The sequence below is a fragment of the Euprymna scolopes genome, chromosome 30 (genome assembly GCF_053919585.1).
Source record: "Euprymna scolopes isolate OS-2025 chromosome 30, ASM5391958v1, whole genome shotgun sequence".
In the NCBI taxonomy this organism is placed as follows: Eukaryota; Metazoa; Mollusca; class Cephalopoda; order Sepiida; family Sepiolidae; genus Euprymna; species Euprymna scolopes.
The window spans coordinates 51,233,501-51,259,618 of NC_136511.1; the positions used below are offsets into that span (position 1 = coordinate 51,233,501).

Sequence of the window (26,118 nt, forward strand, 5' to 3'; positions counted from 1 at the left end):
TCATAGGCGCCATCATTCCCGCCGAGTTTACCATGAAACATTCATGGATTCTTCCAAAGGAACAACGAACTAACATTCCAACAATAGGAATTCGAACTAAAGGCTCTATGCGTATGGAAGCAAATTGGGCCACCGTTTTGCAAAAGGACTTACCAGAACCAAATAACTTTCATTGCTGTTTTTTGTGAATAAATTTTGAGTTTAAAGGTATGGCTTTTGTTTGTAGAATTCATTTGCTTCTGCAGGGAGGAAATTGAGATGTATGAGAAAGAAATTTCTTACAATAAGCACTAGCTGACTGATTTTTAGTTCTTTGTTAATTCCCATACAGTGCTCAATTTTATACTCCTGAAAAGGAGCTTCAATCATTTTTTAATATATATATATATATATATATAATAATGAAATTTAATGAGGTGCAGTGTTTACCTGATATAAGCAAAGGTAAACTTCAATCTAATATGAATACCAGTATTCTTATATGAATTATAAATATATATATTGTGACACGTTTTTAATGAATTCAATTATTTATACGAAAGTGCATTTTTACCTAAATGTGAGTTGGGAATAATTTTCCCTTTTACCAATTTGGTACACCCAAATGGGAAGCGGCATATACATTTTTTTTTTTTTAATATAATTATCCACTGACACGTGTTTCGTCGTCTACAGTACGTCTTGCGGGTACCAAATTGGTAAAAGGGAAAATTATTCCCAACTCGCATTTAGGTAAAAATGCACTTTCGTATAAATAATTGAATTCATTAAAAACGCATCGCAAAAACAAAAACAAATGAATAACATCTGCATAAATCACGATATATTCAAACAATTGTGTGAGATAGTTCAATGGTAGGAGTTTAGGTTTCTTACCATAGGGTCCCGATTTCAAATCTCGCTAGGTTCAGTCACTTTGATGAGTCGTAGACGACGAAACATGTGTCAGTGGATAATTATATTTAAAAAAAACAAAAAAAAACACTATTTTTATATATATTTTATCCCAACCAAATAAAAAAAGCTCAATACACACACAATAGTGTAGAGTTTATTATAAGAGAAAAGAAATTAAAACTTTAAGTTGAAATTTACAATTGAATTTATTGTTCAACTGAATACTCAAAAAAAAAAAAAAAAAAAAAAATTGTTTTTTTGGAGTATTCAGTCGAGCAATAGATTTAATTGTAAATTTCAACTTACAGTTTTTTTTCATTTCTTTTCTAGGATCAAACAGTTAATAAAACATGTTATAAAACACTTTGAAAAAGAGTTAAAAACATATTTAATCTGAAAAGGAAACACTTAATAAGTGGATAGTCCTTAATCCACAGAGTTTCAAAGAAATATTTTCCTTCTCATCAGAGGGTATTAGCAAAATGCAGGATCGGATTTTGCATACAAAAGTATTTGATGAAACTGCAAGTAAGTCAAAGATCTTACTTGATAACAAAAAGTGAAGCGGAGGGAATATGGTGAAGAAAAAGGTGATTTCACATGAATGGATAGTCTGGTGAAAGGTAAAGTATCCAATGACGGTAAAATCCAAAAATGTAAATCCGAAAAAGTTAATTAAATTTCCATTCGCACAAGTAAAATCCAAGGAAATCGTGTAATTGGAAGATGGTCCAAAATAATCCTAAAGGCCAAAATCTGTGGAATCATTCACAAATATGTACAAGGAAAAGGGGAAAAATTCCAATAATATTAATAAATAAAAAAAAAAGATATACGTTAAACACGGCTGCCGAGACAAAGTATAATTAAGAAAAATCAGTGAAAAAGAAGAGAAAAAAGATTAAATGGTGATAGAATTAAATATAAAATAGAAAAGCAAACGTCAATATAACCCAGACAAAATGACGTTAAAAGGCGCTAAAAATATATTTTATTATATATATATATATATATATATATATATATATATATATATATATAAGAGCAAATAGTTGATAAAACATGTTAAAAAACATTTTGAAAAAGAGTTAAAAACACATTTTATTTGAAAAGGAAACACTTAAGTGGATAGTCCTTAATCCGCGGAGTTTTGAAGAAATACTTTCCTTCTCATCAGAGGGTAGGAATTAGCAAAATGCGGGATCGGATTTTGCATACAAAAGTATTTGATGAAACTGCAAGTAAGTCAAATATTTTACTTGATAACAAAATGTGAAGTAGAAGGAATATGGTAAAGTTATACATATATATATATATATATATATATATATGTATATATATATATATATATATGTGTGTGTGTGTGTTTATGTATATGTATACATATTATAAATATTATTCTTTCATATATCCACATAAAATGGTATAAAGAGATATATTTTATGTACCGATTTTCAATATTTATTTCAATAGTGCTCAATGAGTAGATTTAGGTAGAAAGTTATGAAAATTGTGTGTGTGTGTCTCTCTGTGTGTACAATTCCCTACCAAACTACTCTATCAATTTTCAGTCTACAGACTCGAGATTTGACATGAATGTGTAAGTTCAGCCATTATAACAATGCAATTTGTGATCTCCTCAGATCCATTCGGGTGGAAAAAAATAGGAGGCTTTACTTTTGGAATGCCCCTCCTATATATTCAACAACTACTGTGGTTGATGATATATGTTATAGTTATAAAAACAAAATGTAGTTTGCTTGAAGCATTGTTGGTAACCAAATATGTCAGTATTCATGAAGAATGATAGCAATGCAGAAAAACTGGAAAAAAAGTTCTGGACAAAAAAAACAAAAAAAAACAATTGAATAAGGTATTTGAGTTACAAATCTTCAAAAAATCTATTTTTTAAAAGAACTTTCACACATCAAATCAGTAAAAATGGAAACTTATTGCTAAATGTGAATAAAAATATCCAGGATGGTGTAAAATTTTGATAATTTCGGGGGCGGGGGGACCCTTTCTCAAAAACGAATACAAAAGTGAGGTTGTCAAACGAGAGAAATTATTACTAAATTATTAAGCAGGCGAATTACGCATGTACATAAAGGTGGCTACTCATCATAAGAAACTCGAAATGTTTATTTTTAAGGTATTTATTTGTTTCCCCACCAAAGAAAATTAGGCACAAGGCCGTTTTTAATGTGGGGTAAAAACTAGCTCCCCTAAAAGTAGGCAAAAAGGGGGCACTCTGGTTACCAAAAATAATAATTGTCTCCCCTCCATTGACTGGTACAAATTATCTTAAGTGCAGTATCTGCAGAACAGATACTACACTTTGATCCGAGCCAATGTTTATTTTTTTAATTTAATGAACAAAGCTTCTTTGTTAGAACTGCATACCTCTGGAACTCTCTTCTGTTTACCTGCTTTCCAGCTGACTACAATATGGCCGTCTTCAAGTTTAATGTGAACAAGTTCTTGATGAGCCGTTCCCCTTAAGAAATCTAACGATTACTATGATATTGTCCTTTTTACCACTGTACACTCTTTAACCCTTATCCTTGAGTGGCCTATGGGCCTTGATAAGTGGTGATTCCTTTTTAAAGTAAAAAAAAATTTTTTTTATATTTTTACAGAGACTCTACTCTCCTATTTTGTTGTCAAATAAGGCTTATAAAGAAAAGGTACAAAGGACAGTTGTCTCTCTGAAAACAGGATCAGATGGACGGCTGTCATTATTTTTCTCCCGTTTGACGGTTCCACAATTGTATTCTTTTTTAGAATAGTGGGGCAGGTTATCTCAATATCCAATAAGAATCTTTCACTTAGTGATACAAGCACCAAGTGAAAGATTGTTTCAGCAACCTGCCCCACTGAAAGGGGAGGTTTCATTGCAGAAATCATCATTGTTTTCGTTCAGATTTCCTTTCATCATACCAATTTTTTTTCTTTTTTTTTTTTTTTTTTGCATTGCTATCAGCCTTCATAAATACCCCCATATTAATTTGTTTTATGTTTCGTATTTATCTCCTTAAAAAGAAAAATTAAATATTTTACAAAATCTTTGCAAATACGATTGCCTCATGACCTGTGAATAACTAATTGAGGCTTATAACCCACTTGCATATTTCTTCATGTTATTTCAAAACTACAAAATGGTAAAGGGAATACGAGTCACGGATGTAGGCATGGGGTCGAGTGGTGGACGAAGGATAAAACGATGTTGTCTTTGAAAATATTTTGGTGCCATTTGCTCGCAGCCAAGTTCTATTTTCAGGAATCCTTTTTCAAAGTTCGTTTCATTTGACCCACTCTATCAATTCTGTTTCAGAAGCCCTCCGACTTTCTCTACCATCCTGTAATCAGGGTGCCAAAGCCCATAAATATAGCAGCTTACTTACCCACTGACTAATTAGAAACCTATAAAATAACAGTCTTATTAACAGATTTATTTAGCAAACCTGACCCTAAATTCATGGTAGTCATTTACGTCTCCAGCAATGTGCCCTGCTTGGTATGAATTAGTATTGGGACAATGATCGGAATTGGAATCGGAAAAACTGGATCTTTTGGGGATATCAGGGCTGGAAAATTTGTGCCTATTTTCTGATGCCAAAAAAACAGTTCCTTTGTCATTTTTTATACAACAATATCTTTAACCGCTGATAATAATGATAAAATAATAAATATTTATTGATTTTAAACTAAAATAAGTGTATTTTTTACGTTCGAAAAAAATATCTGAAACATTTTACACATGTTTTTATGTTATTTGAGGGGAAAAATAACTCTATAGTTAAATATTTAGAGATTTATAAAGAATCAGAATCTGTAATCGGAATTGGTAATTGTGTCGAAATCGGAAATTTAGTATGGAATCAGTGAAAATATTGGAATCGTCCCATCACTAGCATAAATATAAGTAACAAATAAAAATTAAATAAAAGCAATGCCAATGGATAACAAATACAATTCATACAAATATTAATTGAAACTAGCAGGACCTGTGGATATTCCACAGAGGACTCATTCCACGTGGTCAGTAGAAGCAAAGTGCACATCAAAACAGTGTAAAAAAAAAAGAAAGAAAGAAAGAAAAGATGAGAAATGGCTGGCGTGTAGTGGAACAGGAAGAAAAACGTGTGCCAAGAAGCAGTGGTGGTGAGAGACTTTTAAGCTGGTGTCGAAAGGGCAGGGTTTTGTTAATCGCCTCGCAGACGAAATGAACAGTTAGTAAAAACAAGAAGCAGGAACTGTTTGGAAAGTAACGGTAATAAACAACATGTGTTAAAACAGAAAAAAAAAAGCCGAGTCAGATTTATTCATTTTTGTTTGTTTGTTCATTTGTAAGGTAAACACAGCATATATACGGCATAATCACATCGACACATCGGTTCCCATCAGATCACCGAAGTTAAGCAACGTTGAGCCTGGTCATTGCTAAAATGGGTGACCAATTTGGGAAGACCAGGTGCTGTATGTAGGAGGACGTCGATACCTCCCTGCAAAAAGTTGCAAAAACCTAACGTCGTCATCTCCCCTAACGTGCGACTGGGGACCGCTTGTGAATTTCATACTCCCATGAAACTTCCTCCTTCGGGGGAAGCCGGTTAAACCCGAATAGGGTTGGTGCTGACGCAGCATGTTATACAAGATGACCGTAACTTAACGAACACACAGCAACAATTAAACATTCTTTCAATCTCTTTCTAATAATATAAAAAGCAATGAACACCAACTAACCTTCAATTAAGGAAATATAATTCATATAACCGAAACCAAACCAAACCTTATGAAGAATTCTTGATAAAATTATAAAATTTAAATTGATATTTAAAACCCGTGCGACTCATCATTAAAACTGTCGATATCGGAACTCTTTTATATCTTAACTAAAGACTCTCCCTTGCTCTACAAGAACTCTTAATATTCACAAACATTTTATTTCTTCCAATGCTATAACCCCCTAAATAGGGCACCCTCATCAGAATAGAAAAGGAAATATCACGGTAGTAATACTATTCAACCCATAGCTGGAGAGCAAATGAGAAAAGGACAGAGGGGGATTTACTGAACAGAGAGAGAGTAATTTTGGATTTTTCTTTGTAGTTTTATTTAATTTAATTGGTTTTGCAAAATCACTGTTACCCGATGCAAACAATCTAATCCGAGCTAAATAAGTGACCCAACGGGTCATGTTTTGTTCTAGTAATATACAAAAAGTAGAAATCTATATTACGTTTCTGAATTTTTAAGATGAGGATTGGTTATTCGTATTATTTGGATTCACCGGACTACTGTTCTCATCTTGAGTGTGATTTTCACAACATTTCGTCCGATGTAACCTCCGACCTTCTTTAGGTTGAACTCTGGAATGTTTTCTGTCAAACTTGGGAATCTGGATGGAATTCATGGCTGACGGAATGCAAGCATACTACCCCCGTGAAGTAAATAAATGGCTCTGTTTGAAATTCCGTCCAAATTCCCACGTCTGACAGAAACATTCCAGGGTTCAACAAGAAACATGCAAAGAAGGTCAGAGGTTACATCGAACGAAACGTTTTGAAAATGACACTCAAGAAGAGAACAGTAGTCTGAAGATTCAAAATGACAGAAATCTATATCTATAAATATCAATGTATGTGTGTGTCTACCCTATAGAAAAAAAAAAGGTCAGAGAATCTATATAGAAAGTAAAAGTGTATTCATATGTAAAATTTTTAGGGGAAAAAAATGGAAGTGGTCCCGAATCTCTAATAACATTGAGTTTATCGATATACTGGTAATTTCCGAAAATGCTATATACCGAGTTACTGCTAAACCGATAGTTTTCCGACCACGTGTTTTTGTGTTGCCAAGGAGCTAAAAATAGCTAACCAATCGCTGCTTAGTCTTGATTTTGCGCAAGCCTAACGTTCTGCAAATGGCTTTCTTTGTTTTGGCAGAGTTGTGAATTGTTTTGTAGACTAATGTAGCCATGAAACGAGCTAGTGACGAACCAAGCACTTCAACAGGTAAAAGAGTTCAACAAGAAACAACAAGGCGTTTCACGGCGCAACAAGTGTTGGATAAAGTGACAAATTCTGATTCAGACGAAAACGAATTTGATCAGGAGTTTCTTTCTGAATCAAGTAACGCTAGAGATGATAAATATATCAATGAATGGAAAAGTGATAATTCTGGTGATGCAAGTGGGCCGAGATCAAAATCGAGTGTTCAAAGTAGGGGGCGTGTCACTCAACCAAGTGATAGGGGAAATTCTGGTGTGGTTGATGAGGGATGGAGCCGCAATTTTGTAGCTCCAGATCTGGATTTCACAATTTTTCCCAGGAGGCCAAGCACAGGGGAAAATTGGGTTCAGTAGGTCAGGTCTAGTAAGGTTAAAGGGGGCTGTGTGGACATCTCTTAAAAACTTCAAATATATTGCATTTTAGATACAATTTCAGTCATATGTAGAAATTTTCGAGGAAGGGCAATGAAAGTGATCCCGAATCTGGATGTATGGATCCCGACCCTCCATTAGAACTTATATATATTTTATTTGAATGAAAATTGAAATACTATGCATAAAATTCTCCGAATGATGCAGTAAATAAAAAGAGAAAGTAATATGGTTTATAAGCATAGTGAAAAAAAAAAAAAAAAAAAAAAAAAAAAAACAATAATCATAGTAGTCTTTCGCATTCAATACTGAGCAATGTCGAGTCTCCCTGCTGGTATTAAAAAACAAAAAAGAAAAACAAACAAGCAAAAAAGAAAAACGGATTTTCGTTAGAGATGAACGCAAAACAGTTTCCTATCTTTTATCCATTTCGATAGAAAACTATAAAAACTAACAAAAAACAAAAAAAAAAAACGAGAAGCGAAGTGGTCGTGGGTGGTGGTAGTGGTGGGTGTCTCGGAAAACGCCATTTTGGTAAGAAGAAGAAGCTGAAATCTAAGACTTGTGGTGTTGAGACATTTGATATGTGCAAATCTTGAGTTCAGGTTTCTTGTAGGTCAGTTGAATTTTTCTTTTTCTTTCGCCTTTGTTTTTTTTTCCCCCTCTCCTCTTTAGAAAGATAAAGCCCGACTATATTGCCAAGTCATAAACTCTATAAAAATATATATACACATACACTATCAATGTTAACATCTTATCCTCTGCCCCCCTCTCTCTCTCTTCCCCCTCTCTTTCTCCCTTCCCTTCTCTCTCTAATATATAGATACCCACTGTTAAAAAGAAACGGATTCTTCAGAACGATTACGTTTCATACGATATGATGCTAGTCCTCTGCAGTTCGCCTTCTCTTTGAGAAGAGTTTGGTTTAGTGCTAATTGCCCGAGTCGTCTCTACCGGGGAATGCCTATAGGGTTGCCCAGGCACTTTTTGCAGGCCAGAGTGCTCCTCCTTCCGGGGGTGAGGCTGACTTTATAGTCCCCACTTTCCGACCCTTGTGTCACGTTTCTCGCATTGGGAGAGAAATAAATACCCACCTTTTTTCTGATCTAACAATTTTTTTATTAAAAAAAAAAAAAATAACAAGAGCAGAGTTAGACACAAGATCGGTTTTTAATATGAGGAAATATGTAACAGAGCACAGACATGTGTATGGCGGTTGTATGCAAATGACCAAGCCCTGTGCGAAGTGAGGCCTGGTAAGGAAAAAGAAAATGACTATAAAAATAACGTATGCACCGACTAACAAGTACGTTACAGACGTGGGTGACGTCACAGCGGTAACAAGAAGTCATGCGTGGCGGGAGAATAAGGAATAAAGGTATTTTCTTAAAACCTGAAACAGCAAGTTGAAGTTCTTTTATTTGTCTCCTTTGCGACTGAGTCTACAACGTGTTGGGTCTCCAGGGTCTACATGTTAGCGTATAAACGTTTATTACATTACAAATATAGCTTCCCCAAAAAGGGGCACTTTGGGTGATTTCGGTCTAGAAGAATTTCTTCTTCACTGACCGAGACGTCAGCACTTAACTAACAACTCGCCTTGATGATCTTTGCATTAATGAGTTGCCACTTATCAAGGCCACAAATCCACTCCAGGATAAGAGATAATGGATTTGTCGGACAGGATTGGAGATGGTTGAATCTGGGCAAAATCTGATTATTTAAGACAAGAATTTGTTAACATTGGACTTGAAAAAGACCATGTTGTAGTCAGCTGAGAAGCAGCCTCATGGTGTTGTGTTCTACAGACGGGTAGTTATTAACAAGAAACTTTGCTACTGGAAGTTATTTTATCTATGTACGATAAATAAGACAGTGAATGTATGCAACTGTTTGTGTGCCTGTGTAAAAAAATTTAACCGATAAACTCTTAAACTACTGGCCATATAACACTGAAATTAACAAGAAATAGTAATCATAAACTAAGGATAGGTTATAACGAGTAAAATCTTTGTTTGGATGGATGAATAACTCATACAAAAATAAGTTTGCAAGTTGAAAAAAAAAATGTTCATTTCAACAGGTCACCATATTTTTATTAGTTTTATGCATGCGCAAATTCAACCACAGCGAAAAGTTGTTTAATTTTAAACATTTCTTATCTATCTGTCAGGTTAGCTTAAACAGGAATGCGGTTGAAGCGCTAAATGTTTTGGTTTAGATTCTAGCACTAAAGTCATTTTTTTTAACTTTTGAAATTAGTATTATATATGATATTAAATAGAAAATTGGCTTTGTATTAATAAAAACGAAATTCGTATTTATTAAAATATAATTAAGCCTATTTTACGACCGGCAAGATCGGACGCCCATCTGCTAGATCTAAATAATTCTGATGGAAATATTTTTCATAATGAATTTTTATAATTTTCTCTCTCTCTCTCACTCACTCACTCACTCACTCACTCACACACACACACACACACGTTTCATAAGTTTGAATAGAAAAGTTTGAGTGACACCTAGAGATCACATGTTACAATAGAAGCGAAAAGAAATCACATGAATAAAGTAATTAATAATTTTATTCTTGATATCGCCCGCGCTGAGGATTGAACCTTCAACCTTCAGAAGACTACCATTTAGAACTGAGCATTACTTAGTACTTAAATCCGTTAGACACAAGTTCTTGCAGAGTTCGGCGTAAAGATTCCAGAATTGGATATAAAGATTCCAGAGTTTGACTGAGAGATTCTAGAATTTTACAAGATGCACCTGAAGAAGATCGTAGGTCATATCGGCAGAACGTGAAAATATGAACGATGAAAACATTAGTCCAAATTATACATCATGTTCATTTTTATCATTAATTCATTGAATATTTCCAATTTCAATTTCGTCTTTTACACACAAACCAAGTCTACATAAAAAAGAGATTAAGTATTGCTTTTTTTAAATTTTATTTTGTTCAACCAGTTTTACGTAACATCCATTTTTTATCTCACCTTTCCTTTTTACAAATAGAAGAAAATCATTTGATTTTATAAAATATTTATTAAATGAATGTTTTGAGGTACAAAATTTGTAATTACATTCAAGTACGACAGGCGTAAAACTCTAGAACTCTTTTAATTATCATCTTGTCGGGAGAAAATCGATATGATAGTTCGAAATAATATTGACGAAAATAAAGAACATTTGGGAGGGGGAATTTGAAGTGCCAGATCCGATTAAAATAAACGATTTAAACATATGTGTAAAAGACGATTAAAATGGCACCACATGGGAATTAAAAAAAAAAATAATAAAATAAAAAAAAAAAAAAAAACGAGGAGGAGGGTGGGGCTCAGGTTTCCAAAATGAGATTTAACACTTATGGACTTCTTCCGTTATCACAAAGAATAATTGTGGATAGCAATAGACAGATTCCAGAATTTTTTAAAATGATTTTTGGAATCTTCTCTATGTGGTTTCCCGAACCACTTTATTTACACTTACTAGCACAACATGGATTCTCAGCCAAATGTTGGCCATTCGCAGAGTCTAAAGTCGCAGAGGAAAGGAAACTTACGGATGTAGCTTTTCCCTGTTTACTTCTTGATAGAACATGTTGGTTTATACAAGCCTACAAATGCAAGGAAGTTCGTCCCACATAACCAGCATCGCACTGGCATTTAAATTGATAATTAATATGATTGTAGTGGATGTAGGGCACGCCTTGCGAAAAGAAGGAAAGACATGTCTCGTGGTATATATATCAAACGCAAGAAAACATTTAATAGAGATATTTATCACTACAAAACAAAACAAACAGGTGTAGATTTCGTTTTGTAAACATTAGGTACTGGGACAGCTTTTGAACCAGACGAACCGACTTTATATTCGGCATCTTCGGGAAACGTTGAATTAATTAGCCAATCAGAGCGCCTGAAAAGTCGACGAGAATTTTACCTGTAAATTGAATCACTCTTAACATTTCTGACAGATAATAATCTGCTAAATGAACCGGACAAATAAACTAAACAGTTGGGATTTTTTTAAACCTTAACCCAGTCAGTTTTTTTGCACATTTTAAACGCTGTAAACTACCAAAAAAAGTAAAATCTGTAAAATCACGATTGCACTTATCATGTTAAAAAACAAACAAACAATTAACTTTTAAATTTTCCGTAAAATAAAAAAAAAATCATTGATTTTATATTGTCAGAAAATGAAGAAATTACCATAAAAAGGCAAACATACGTAGAGTATTTTTCTTTCATCATATATATATATATATATATATATATATATATATATATATATATATATATTAGTGCCTTCAGCCATAATCGAAATCGAAACTTATGAAGAATTCTTGATAAAATTATTTATAAAAAAAATAATAGATTACTGGAGTGCCATCAGCTATAATCGAAACCGAAACCAAAATTATGAAGAATTCTTGGTAAAATTATTTATTACAAGAGAAGTCCATAATAATTAAACGACAGTCATTCATTCGGATGTAAGCGTGACACACAAAATAAACAACACACACGCTATCCTATTATTATTATATAGATTATATATAGAAGAATGATGATAGTGCTGATGATGACGACGATATCACTGTCAGTCTTGGTTACAATGTAAATATTTGGTGATTACGATTCCGTCAGTTTTTGTTTTGATAATTTTGTTGTTAAACACGGCAGTTTAAAATCTTCACACCTGCGACTCGACAACAAGTTACTTACAAATATTTTTAAAAATCGGTTGAATATAAAAACAAATTTTCCTTTCTTCTCAAATTACATTGTATCACCATTTTACAACACAAAAATTACGAACGATTCACGAAAACAATACACATAAGAAATGATACGGCAATCGCAAACATTGACATTTTTTCCGTCGCAGAGCATGTAGCGAGATAGAGATGCGATTTGAGCAAATGCCAAAAGTAGACTGGCTTGAATGGATACCCTTATTTTTTTTTCTTTCCCCGCTTCGTTGGAATACACTTTCCTCTTCACTTCCCACAGCAAGTTTTCACAGGAACATGTTAACTCAATATTTTTTTAATCAATAAAAATCGCTTCAAACACCAAAAGTAACATGTCTATGTCAAATCAACAAAATCTAAAAAAAAAAGGAGAAAACAGTGACTTAGTTAACGAAATTGGAGTTCTTCCGTGGTGATAACTGCAACGTGCCTCGATTCTCAGCATCCTTTCTAGAAAAAGTTATTGGGGTGTTCCAAGCTAAAATTCCTTTAGACATGCTGCTATATCTAGTAAAAACTCTGCCACCCAGCAGAGGGCAGGTAGGCAGACCCGCGCGCGCTCGCGCACACACACACACACTAATTCTTATTCAAGAACTTTAAAACTTCTACAAACTTTGGTTTCTCGCTTTCATTCTATAACTGGTGCTACCAGATTAGGCTGTCTGAAGATATTGGCTTCCTGAGACGAAATGCACCCGACATTGATGCTTTTTATTTTTATTTTTTTTTACTTCCTTTTGCAAAACTTAATTATGTTCTACAAAACAAAAAACAAAATCGATGACCCACATTTTCCCCTCTTTTCCTTCTTGCCATTTTCTTCCTTTCTCTTTCTAGCCCCAACCCACATCCTGACTGGTTTCTTAACTTAAAATGTACCAAACATTAATACTGTAACCCTTTTCCCTTTCCCATTGCAAAACTAATTCATGTTCTGCAGAGTTCTGGGACCAAAAATGATAAAATCCACTGTAAAACAACCAAACCAAACACTACAAACTAGCAATTGAATATACAAAGAGCTTCAACAAGTCAGGCATATAAGTAAATATATAAGTATATAAAGGTAATTTATAAAAGGCAATACAATGCAGAGGTGTAACGGATCGACACAAACTGAAGCAAATTAAAATAACAGTGGAATAAGCTATGGCAGGAGGTCTCCAAACTATGGTCCACGAGCCAGATATGGCCCACGAAAGTCTTTAATCTGGCCGGCAGAGCTCTTATTGAAAACGTAAAAATATTCAGGAACAATTTAAAAAATGGAAATGCGAGAAAATAATGTGGCGTTTGTCTTTTTGTTCAGGAAATGGTTAAAAGAATGAGGTATGGGAGAACCAGTTTCACTAAAAACCAAAGCTAATTGTTACATAGTGTTCTCATTGAAGTTATCACTAGTGTTATCATAGAGGGGCACCAAATCGACGTTTGGTGTATAACAAAAGAATTTCGTGTGTGTATGATCGTCTAGTTTCATATGCGGTTGTGTGTGTTCATCTCTAATTGTTCATATGCTTTTGTGTGTGTTACATGCATTTTCTTCGACATACCTTACTTCATGTGTCGTCGATGTGATCCATCTGGAATTCATCTTCTCTTGAGCGGGAGACTGGTACCTGTTAGACGAAGATTTATCACTCCAAGACGATGAATGGGTTTTATAGTTTTTTATTTACCTCCCAGATGTCGACATAGAATATGGAAGTAAATCTTGCTTGCTTTGAACACGTCAGCGTCCCCCACTCCCAGTGAAGGGGAGGGAACAGCTATTAAGCCGTCCGTCTTCTTCAAAGCCCAAATCCAGTCTCACAGATCTAGCCAACCTGACCACGTCACTCATACGTAATCTGGTCAGCTGACCCTCGGTTCTGGTAAACGTGTCTATACTCCACGTTTACTCCTCTCTCTCTCTCTCTCCCTCTCTCTCTCTCTCTCTCTCAATCCATTCTGTAACATAATAAGCAAAACATTATAAAACACGTTTAGGTCATTTTTAAAAAATTATCTTGGTCTGCATAGCTCTGAAAAAAAAAAAAAAAAAGTCAGCAATATGGGCCCCTGTTCAAAAACTTTAGAGACCCCTGAACTATGCATCTTCACCTTATGCTACAAAAAAGTAGCCCCAAAATATAGTAGAGAAGAGGAACATTCTTTTATTGTTTAAATTACCTGTAGGGCTACAAAAGATACTCAAAGTGCTTGACATCTATGCATTTCTTGGCATGTTTAACAACGTTTGCAGATACTGCTAGTAGATATTCTCTGGTGATTCTCCTGATAGTGTTGGTAATGTTCTCCTTTAGTTGGTTTAGATTGTGAGAATTATTTGCATAAAGTTTTTCTTTTAAAGTCCCCCAAAGATAAAAATCACATGATGACAAGTTCGGGGAACATGGTGGCTAGAACCCTTTGCTTATTGTTCTCTGTTCCGTAAACATGTCGTGTCAGTGATCTGTGAGATGTGTGGCATGTAGCGCCATCTTGTTGGAAAAGAAATTGCATTTTATCTCGTGGTGTCAGTTGGTCCTTAAGAGAAAGATTAGAGAGACTACTTTTAAATGGGCCAGCTGGTTATGTCTCTCTCTTTGATGGAATGGTTATTACTGACTTGCCCTGGCACGCTTTATGAATCGTCGCCATTGACTTTGGTTCTACACCATTCTGAGCAATTCAGCCATGCTAATATCAACGATCTCTAATGTCTAGTGCAGTTGAACCTCAGGATATGGCATTAAAAATTAGTAGCAAAATACAGTACTGTATATATAATACACATGTATATAATCAAATAACATTATAAATAGCACCGTAAGGCAGGGCAAATACTGTAATCAGGGGTCAGATAAACATCTTATTCCAAATCATAACCTGAAAAAAACATCTTAGGGCCACCATATCCCGAGGTTATACTATAAATATATATATATATATATATATATATATATATATAGCCTGTTGACTTGGAATATGTACTTTATGCCAAATTGATGGCTAAATATGGTTAAATTTGTGCTCATTTTTGCATTAAATACTAATCCCTATTAATCCCTAACTGCGCATCGAATGTATACCATAATACTTAGTTTGCTGCACCTTATAATAATAAAAGTTCATACAAAATTTCAGCTACATTGGCTCAGTAGTTTCCAATAAAAAGTGGAGCAGACAAAGAGATAGACTAAGAGAAGGTCTTTTTTTAAAGATTCTTACCGTCCCTTTAAGTGCAATTGCTTGAATCTCTCTCTTGCACTTGGTTAACCGGGTACATTTTCAAAGTAAGTTTTGAAATTCTTTTTCAGGAGTCCAGTTGCTCCCATAATTACTGTAATGATTAAGATCTTAAGAATCCAGTTTCTTTTTGTGCAAGAGACCCCAGTATTTTGTTACCTGTTCCCTTTCAGCTTTGTTTAATCCAGGCATAATTGGGGGACACGAACTTCTAAGGTTGGTTCTTTCTCCTTGTCCCATATTACTATGTCAGGCTTATATATCCGTTTTCTAGGTATGTAGCCGTAATAATTGCATAGTCTTAGTGGTTAGTGTATGATTTATTTTCAACTATACGTTTTTGTTACATGTTCCCAGGACTTGTTGTTGCATTTGATATTAAAGATTTCACATCATCCAGTGGAGATATTTACACACTCCATTGTGTTGCGTCGTATAGTAGCCGTTCACCAACAGAACGTGTGTGTGTGTGTTTGTGTGTGTGTGTGTGTGTGTAAACGTTTATCTTCTTTTCCTTATGTTAATCATTTTATTACTCCTATCTTCTGTATAAAACGGATATATAAACCTGACATAGTAATATGGGACAAGAAGAAGAAAGAAGCAACCTTAGTAGAAGTTCGTGTCCCCCAATTATGCCTGGGTTAAACAAAGCTGAAAGGGAACAGGTAACAAAATACTGGGGTCTCTTGCACAAAAAGAAACTGGAATCTTAGGAAGATCTTCATTATTCCAGTAATTATGGGAGCAACTAGACTCTTAAAAAAGAATTTCAAATATTACTTTGAAAATGTACCCGGTTAACCAAGTGCAAGAGAGATTCAAGCAATTGCACTTAAAGGAACGGTAAGAATCTTAAAAAAGATCTCTCGGTTAGAATCTATGAGATAGTAAGCGAATGTTTGACATCCGGTTGGATACCCCATCCTTAGATTGAACAAAATGATGAAAAAATTAATATATATTTGGGCTGGTGCATCTGCTACTAGCCTTTTTCTCCAAAACAGGGTTAAAAAAAAAACATCACCAATCTGATAGTCCCAGCTCTATCAAACTCCAACCCCTGTCTTATCGACGGAATGTTGTATCCCTATGTTTATTTTACAAGTATTTTAATGGAAGATGCTCCGATGAACCCCAAGCCCTTGTACCCTACTAGACATAAATACTCTTACAAGCAACAAAATCTCACCCCTACATAGTAGAGATCCCTTGATGCTGGAAAGCCTTTTACTCTAATAGTTTCTTCTCTCAAACTGCTAGATTTTGAAATTCCCTCCTGGATTCTGCTTTCCTGACATGTTCAAGTGTAATGTGAACAGACACCTTGCTGCTCAACTCCCTACATAGTGTCCCTACAAATTATATCCCAAATAGTAACTCTCTATATCGAAGGGGCTCTGTGCCTTGTTTGGGGTGAAATTGCAATAAAAAAATAAATGAATGGTTTCTTCTGTGAAAAGCAACCATTTATTAAATCGCCTGACGAGGACTTCTGGTTTTAACCGATCATTTATCTGAAACATTAATATGTCCAGTGTCGCGACCATGTAATAAAAATATATCTTGCTCTTCTATTATTGAGCACTCTTAATAACCTCGTTAAATTCATTAGTTATCACTCTTGAATACCTTTAACCTGACTTATACATAACAAGCGGGGGTACCCGGCGTTGCCCGGGTGTTATGAAGTGTGTGTGTATGGGGGGGGGTTTAAATCAAAACAATAATTAAATGGAAAATAAAGAATAAGCGACCGAGATAATCTTGTTTAAATGTTAAACCTTCTTTAAAAAATCGGAAAATAACAAAAAAAAAAAAAAAAAAAAAAAAAAACAGCGAACGTGATGGAAAATAAAGAATAAGTGAACGAAAAAAAATGGTATAAATAACCCTGTTTAAATATTAAAACTTTAAAAATTGAAAAAAAAAAAAAAACATGTCTGGTATGTCGGTGCAAACGTGAAACTTTAAGACAACGACGCTGTCACTATAATCACTACTCTACGATCGCGTGAGTGAAGTAATGTCCTTTTTTTCTATTTAAACCAATTCAAGCAAGAACGTTTTTTGCGCATGCGTGTTTGGTTAAATTGTCATGAAGGAACAAATTTTTGCTACCCTTCCTCATCGTGAACGTCAATAATAAGAAATAATTCTCATTTTCACATATTATTCGACCAAGACGATACTGATTTCGACCCAGTCCGATGCCGCTGAGAAAGGTTTTAGCGAGACATACATACCGACATACATACATGATGATGATTGCAACGTCTTGTCAGACGAGTGCCACTCCCTCAGACACTTAAAGTCCATGAGCCCAAAAATTACTTCCATCGCCACAGGATCATTTTAATAGACAAATCCGTGAGTATCTTTACACAGATGATGTTACAGAGTCTTAGCTTTGTACGACAATTAAGTCTCTCTCTCGGTTCAAAATGTTGAGATCCAGCAACAAGCAAGAGCAAAACAGCCAGCAACAAGTTAAACTACAGACCAGCTTAATGTGGGTACTGGTCTCCCGCTTTATGGTGTTTTAAATCAGAGATTTGCTTCTCCTAGAAAGGTTGCCTTCACCACGGCTTACGGGAGCCCTCTCCACCCCAACACAAATATACATACCCGCAAACACACACGGTGCTAGTTGGCCGTTGACCCCGAAAAAGGGTTCATTCGCCCTTTGGAAGGTCTTGTTTTTAATCCTTCAGGGAGACTAGCCATCCTTCTCACCAAACAAGTCTGGTGGGGGAACCAGTTTAGTCGCTGGTGACCTAACCATGAGGCAGGTAGTACTGGGTTACATGGTACCAGTAGCATATAACATGACCTGAAAATGCATACATACATACATTTAAAAAGACAGGTGAGATTTATATAATAGATGTATATGTGTGTGCGCGCGCTCGCGTGTGTGAGATTGTACGTTTATGACATAATTGTATCCGTATATTGCTGTGTATACAAACATCTGTTGTAGTGGGGGTGGTAATACATGTTTCAGTAAACATATATCATGTTCCAACAACCAAGTCATTGTGACGGCCATTATTACATCTGTTATGATATACAATATACACTGCCAACCCTCTACCCTCGACAACCACCCCGGCTAAATATAAACCCTCGCCATTCCATTCCAAAATATAGATATAAGAGAAGATGCCCCTCCCTCTTCACGCTGGTAAAACGATGAGATCCGTCATTCTGATGTTTACACAACAAAAGGGTCGGCGTTTTCATTCTTAATCAACGAGATGATTCCTGTCTTTCAAAGAGATACTAATCACAGGAAAACGGAGATTTGCTGTCTGTCTGTAACCAAACCTACGTCACTGGCCTCAGAGATATTATTAAATCATATTCTCAAAGAGATTATTTTTTGATGCGTCTAAGAGGCCCTGTTTATCTATCCATTAGGATTCAGTGTGAAATAGAATTTTTATTACTTAGCATACAGATTTCATGAACATATATAGAATAAGAGGCGTTGTCAGTTGGTCCGTCACTCTATTAAAGTATTTTTATTGGTCTATCACGCTAGAATCGAACATTGATTTCCGTCGGTTTGTTGTGCTTAAATTTGCGATAGCTGTTTCGTCGATCTATCATGCTTAAGTTTGAAATGGTCATATTTGGTTTGGTTTGTTTGACGAGACTGGGTTATTTAATGCAAATAAAGTTGCCAAGTGAAATCCTATTGCTAGAATAATCTATATTATATTTCCTTAAATCTATCCGTTCCACTTTTTCTTGGAAACTACTGGGCCGATCAGGCTAAAATCTTGTATAGACATTTGTTATGATAAGGTGCGACGAATAAAGTATTATAATATCAATTCGACACAGTATTATGTCATCTGTTATCAGTTACGGATTAATAGATACAATACTATTTTTATTCTAGAAATTTGACATAAAGCACTCATTCTAAGTAAACGGACTATAACTTTTGCTCGTTTTTAACACACTGAAATGTCTAGTTATTTTAGTTCGGAATTTTTTAGATGCTGGCTGTTTGATGGCTTGTGACTGATTTTAAATGGAACACATACATAAAATCTGTTGCCAAGGTCGCTGGAAAAATGGTGGGATCCTTCTACCGCTCCAGTAGATATCTCACTGCTGATTCAATTCTCTATCTATATAAAAGCCAAGTACGTCCAAGGATGGAGTACTGCTGCCACATCTGGGCTGGAGCTGCTAAAAACAGCCTATCCTGCCTTCACAGAGTACAAAATAGACTTTGTAGCCTAGTGAGGGATGCCCTTTTCTCTTCCCTGCAATCTCTCTCCTACAGAAGGGACGTTGTGAGCCTGTCTTTATTTTATCATTATCTTTATGGGAAGTGCTCAGCTGAGCTTCAATCTCTGGTCCCCCTTCGCCAATCTTTCACGAAAAACACCCGTCTAGTTGAAATCACAGTCAGTAATTTTCCTCACTCTTTATCTGTGCCTAAATCAAAACGTAGATTCCATGAACAAAGATTCTTTCTTAGAAGTGCACGACTGTGGAACTCTGTTCCGTTTGCCTGTTTCCCACCTGACTACAACTTGGATGTCTTCAATTCCAACGTTAGCAAATTCCTAATGAACTGCCCCCTTAAGTAAGACATTTTATCAGATCTCCATTACTAACGATTACTACAATATTGTTCATTTGATTACTGTACATGCAATAACCCTTATCTCCGAGTGGCCTCTAAGCCTTGATAAGTGGTGATTTCCATGTAAAAAAAAAAAAAAAAAAATTAGATAACTGTACTAGGGTTAGTAGTTGTATCAGTTGAGGTAGCAAAGTCAGTTGATAAGAGCAAAATCCAAAGAAAACATGGGGGGGAAATGATTAGAATGAATTTGACGAAATGAGAAATAAATAAAAACCTGGCTAGAAATGGTAGAGTTTGGAATTAAATTTCTAGAAGCCGCCCAATACATGCCAGCGTGTTAAACTGTTTATGATGATGATAAAGATAAAGAAGAAGAACAACAACAACAACAACAACAAAATTTTCCAGTCATTAACATTATTTCTGTTGATTAGCTAATAACGGAAATAATATATTCCTATATATTGTCTCTGTTGTAATAAAGAAATTAGCAACAGCGCCATCTATGGGAATAAGCTATTTTTTTTTCCTAATCTAACAATTATCAAAGGGGGCATAACTCTTGATAGAACTAGGCAATTCAAGATTAAGGATGTTTATTTCTCTATTACAACGTCTCTAAGCATTTTCCAGTCATGTTTCCAGGCACACAGAATGCCAAGTCTTTTTCGAAGCAATTCATTATTTCCGTTGACAACAAAAAGGTATTTAGAGTCTTTAAAATTATTTCTAGGACAGGTAACACCCCTAACTGATAATGTGGATGTGCCAAATTCAAATTTATAAATTTATTTATCTCCCTCCTGCATTATGATGATGTGACACAAAGGGCAGAAAGTGCGATTTGAAGGGCTAGCACCCACAGAAACAGCACTTTGGCTCCCAAAAAATGGGTGAGTATTCTCTGGTAGGGGCGTCTCAGACGATTAGCATTAATTTCATGGAATTCGCCAGTAGGAGCGCCTCAGGCAATTCGCATTAATTCCATGAAATTCTCCAATAGGGGCGTCTCAGGCGATTAGCAATAAACTAATCTCTTCTCAAGAAGAGAAGACTGAGAGCATGGACCGCCTAGAATAGCACAAGACAAGGATAATACACCTCAGTCAACAGGAAAAAAGTCATCTTAACAATAGTCACAACTGTTGGCTTATTGCTTAGAGAAAACGGTTCCATAGTACTACTTTCGCCTACAGATGTTGACAACCTTCACGCGATCATTCCTGCAAAAAACGCCAACAACAGAATCTGATTCACATGAATGTACCCTGCTAACATTGTCTTCTTTCCTGCAAACAGCACACAGACGGCCATGTCTGTTTCAAGGTAACCCATTTTTGTTCGTCACAAAAAGAAGTTTCGCTAGCTTGCTTAATTCACATCAGATGTTGCTTGTTTATGACATTTGCAAGAACACAGGACTTTTAGTCAAATTTCCACCCGGCAGGCTGGTGAGCACGCATGCTGCACAATCTGCTATGCACGTTTTGAGTCATCATTGTGCGGCTTCTACTTTCAGACATTTGTAATGCGTCTACCTATTTTCTGTCATGCTTTTTCTTGTCTTATACGCACACATCAATCAATCTAGCCACTCGTAATAATAAAAAAAAAAATGCGTTTTATGCTTCTCACATTGAAATGCGTTAGTACTAGTGTTAGGATGATTAATTGGAATCGGAAAAATCAGAACTTTTTGAGGTATCGGAATCATTATCGGAAAAAATTGTGTCTATTTTCCAATGTTAAAAACGATTCCTTTATCATTTTTATTTTATTTTATTTTTGTTTAAACCAAAATCTTCTACTGCTGTTACTAATAAATAATAAACATTTATTAATTTTAAATTAAAACTAAAGCTAAAATTTATGGATCCCCCCTCCCCCCCACTAGTGTGTTTTTACGTTTGAGAAAATATTGGCACATTTAACGTGTATTTTTACGATAATTGTGGGGAAAATAACAACTCTTTACTTAAATATTTAGGAATTTATAAATAATTGGAATCGGAATCAGTAATTGTATTGGAATCAGGAATTTAGTATAGCATCGGAAATTGTATCAGAATCGGAAATTGTATCAGAATCGTCCCATCACTAATTTGTACATAATGCTGTCAGTCGTATGTGTAATGTGCTGCACAAAGGGCTATATTATCATATTCGGTTTAGTGCGAAGTGACGGTGGTTCAGTGGTTAGCAACACAAACTTACAACCTGGATGTCCCTAGTGTTATGTTGGACACGCCAGGGCAATTCCAGGCGACCTAAGAAATTATTATTATTATCTATGTATTAATGTCCTAGTACCTTTAACGTACGCACATACTTGTATCACGGTTTCCAGATTATAAACTATTCAATTGGGAAATCCTATTTATTAAAAAGGACGATAGAAGGTGATTACATACTATGAACATTAAATTAGCATATAGAGAAGCTAATTTAATATTCTTAGAGTGTTATCACCTTCTATCCTCCTTTTTAATAAATAGGATCTCCCGATCACCAAAGTCACAATGTTAAAAAAAAAAAAAAAAAAAAAAAAAAATTAAATAAAAATAAAAAAATAAATATAATGCCACTTTTGTGTTGTACGTGAAACTAAAATATATTTCTTGGTCTTCTGGTTAGGATCCAAGGGTAGTATCTGTTCTATCTAAAGATGTTATAATGATATCGTGGGGGGGGGGTCAATTCACGTCAGGCATCCATACAATGAAAATATGTTACCAACTCCTATAAAGATGTGTGGAGATAATCCGTAATAACCAGATATATTCTGACACTAACCAGATTACTTCGATAGATTCTTTTACAGTTTTAACAAAACTATCACAGGATCTCCATTTATGCTGAACGTCCATATAATGTTGAGCAGAAATATGAAAGATGGCACTGTGGATTGGTTGGTTGGTTGGTTGGTTTTTGTTTTATGGCATATCAACCCTTTTTGGGTTATTTAATGCCGAATCCAAAGATTTTGAAGAAAATTTTTTTAATAGAATATATTTGTTGTTTTCACGTCGGTTTCTATTTAACCCATAGGTACTACCACTCCGGGTCAGAGTGGACCTGGGAGCAATGGTAATTAAAGGGTGGCTCCACACTCCCCAAAGCCCACAAGCTGGGGCCTCACCACTGGATATAGTTTAAGGTCATATCCAGGACCCCCATTGAGGGATTTTTACCCTCTACAGGGGGACAGTCGGCGTATTCTAATGCCCCACCGACAGGGCCAGGCACTGTGGAATTTCTACAGGTCCCGCTAGTTATTATTAATTGTTTATCAAACACTATATGGTGAATGTGAAAAATGCAATAAGGGGAAAATGTTGTGAATAGAAAAATGTTTGGCTAGCAAGAAAAATGTGTTAACTGTGGAATTTTAACATAAACCGAGCAGGTTAGTAATTTTAGTTGATAAATAATAAATAGATTATGATTACAAATTAGGACAAACCTGTTTGTGTGCAGAGTGTCGTATAGACAAGAAAGAAAAAAAATGACCGCCTTTCTCTTTATATGTTTGAAATATTGTCACATAATATGCAAATGAGATGCTTCCGGTTGAATATAAAAAGCCTGATTTTTCAGAGATAGGATCATTATTGATTTTGATGTCAGAGGAGCAAATTTTGATAACAGAAAGTCTAAATTCGGAGTAGTGCGGTTTTGGCAGCAGTGTGCTAGTTAACATTTTTTTTACCACAAGCTATTTCGGCAAAAGGAGAAAATGGGATAACAGGTAAGGTTTAAGCAGTAAACATTCTGAGACCATTCACTGAAGGTGATGTGGTCGCATGGGTTAATAAGCTAACACTGATTGCAAATCTGAAAAATAATTGAAGACGTAGCAACATTGATTCTAATGTATTTGGAAGAGAATGCATTAGCGGCCTACCTGGAAATGGGAGAGACAAACCAGACTGATGTCGAGAGCATAAAAAACAGATTAAAGACCACATTTTTAGAGAGCGCTTTTGAGGTTTATGATCGGTAGAGCTATGGCAAGAGAATATTCTTATCATTATTTTGATTCTTGAATATATATCAGTTAATATCTTACATGTTTTTATATAGAGTGATGCAGTTCTCGATTGATTAACTGTGTCTGTGTTGGATATGTACTCGAGAGTCAAAACAACGATAAGAATATTCTCTTGTCATAGCCTAATAATAAGTTTAGAAGAGTTACCTGGACCGAAGAATCGATGGCGCATATGCAGCAGAAACAAAGCATCTAGCAAGATTGACTGGATATACTGGATGCAATCTTGAGAAGACCGTTAAGTTGACTATCATGAGTGTTTTCCTTGATTGCATTTCTATGGAACTGCAACGACTGACTGGGATTGAAACTATGGAGGTAGAGGAGATTTTGAGGTATGCCAGAGTGCTGGCAAAACATCCTGGTAAACTGGGAGTAATTGAAGCCTGTACGGTAAATAATCTCAGCAAAGAGGGGCAGATGGTTAGAAGACAAAGTTGTAAATTTACCAGTAAATGCTTCAGATGAGAGACTGTAAAGAGCCGTGACCAGGCATCATCTATTTTCGGTGTAGTCAGATTGGGTACATTAGAAAGGATTGCTCTTTGATGCCGGGAAATGAGTGCTATTGCGTCAGTAGTCACCCTTGTGTGTGAGGATTTGTTACCATAGATAGTGATCACTGTTAATGGACAGAGGGCTAGAGTATCACTACGTACTACCAGTGTCACTGACTCTTGAAATGGAACCAGTAATATTAGAGCAGTAGATGGCGGAGAGGTGGAGTGTTGTTGAGAGGCTGATGCCGAGATTGTAGTGAGGAATATGCCACTGCGACTCAGAGTGATTGTGCTGAATAAGCTTATTGCGGGAATCGACGTGCTACTGAGCCTAAATGTGATAAACCGATTGAGCGGAGCTACAATTGCTAATGGTCAGGTGAAGTTTGGCAACCAGGGTGTACCAAGGATGATAAATACAACCAGTATCAATATTATTCAATGGACGAAACCCAGCCCATATCAGATCGAGGATAAAGATTTTTGAGCCTATTTTGATGGTGACAAGTGGATGGTAGAGTAGCGATGGACCACAGAACAACCTGTGTTGACAAACCGAGTTAACTGCTACAAAAGCACACTAAAAGGAGAGATAGGATCACAGTTTGAGAAAGAAGTTGAAAGGTGGATCAGTGAAGATAGCTTAATACCATGGTCAGGGAAGGTTGGAGGAAGTCTACCACTGATGGCCATGGTTTAACCTACTAAAAAGAAAGCCAGGCCAGTGTTGTATTTCCGAGAATTGAACAAATATGTGGCTTGTCACACCAAAGATGGAGCTGACGTGTGTGGAGAAATTATGTGAGAGTAGAAGAGAATGGAACGGACAACTAAAATTGTGGACTTAAAGTCAGCCGATTGTCAAATTCATGTGGACGAAAAACTATGGTGGTATCAATTGGCCAAGTATAAAGGTCGAATTTATTGTTTGACCAGATTAGAATTTGGTCTGAATTCTGCACCAAAAATTATGACGACAGTTTGTAAGACAGTGTTGACCAAAGATGATGTGATTAAGAGAGCCACCTGCTCTTATATCGATGAATATACTGGTGGACGAGACTGAGGTGATGGCAGAAAGGGTGAGAGACTGTAAAAACATACAGATTGACAGCTAAACCGTGCGAATCATTGGAAAACTGAATAGTTTTGGGATTGAGATTGCAGTGGAATAAGGCAGAAAAGTTGATGTTCAAATGAGGAAACGAGATCCCCAAAGCCAAGGATGGCCTAGCCAAGAGAGAACTTTTTCGATATGCGGAAGATTGGTTGGCCATTACCCTGTAGTTGGGCAGTTGCAAACTGCATGCAGTTTTATCAAAAGTGAGACTGGTACGGACTGATCGTAAAATGCATTTGGCTAAGAAGTGTTGCTCATGTTACAGGAAATTATTATGAAATTGAATAATTATGGACCCTGTAAAAGGAGAATGGTATACAAAAGAGAGCCGTGTAAAGGTAATATAAAGTGACACTAGCAAATGAAGGGCATTAATCTGGCTTTAAAATGGGGCTACAGGTAGGGGATGTTCGAACAGACTCAGTGACAGTAGCATCATAGGTTGAATCGGAGGTGTCAGGAGATAAGCGGATCAAGACAAGAGGGGCAGCAGAAATGCTTATCAAGCATCGACTTGGCGCACTGGAAAACTTGATATGAAAATTCAAACT

At 35.7% G+C, this 26,118-nt stretch overlaps 1 protein-coding gene and 1 pseudogene across 8 annotated transcripts in view; one reads left to right on the forward strand and one right to left on the reverse strand.

Moving 5' to 3' along the window:
* The window catches only part of LOC145254801 (uncharacterized), a 456,223-nt gene that overhangs the window by 188,464 nt on the left and 241,641 nt on the right, over window positions 1-26,118 (reverse strand). The window lies entirely within an intron of this gene.
* On the forward strand, window positions 5,265-5,383 carry LOC145254946 (5S ribosomal RNA; annotated as a pseudogene).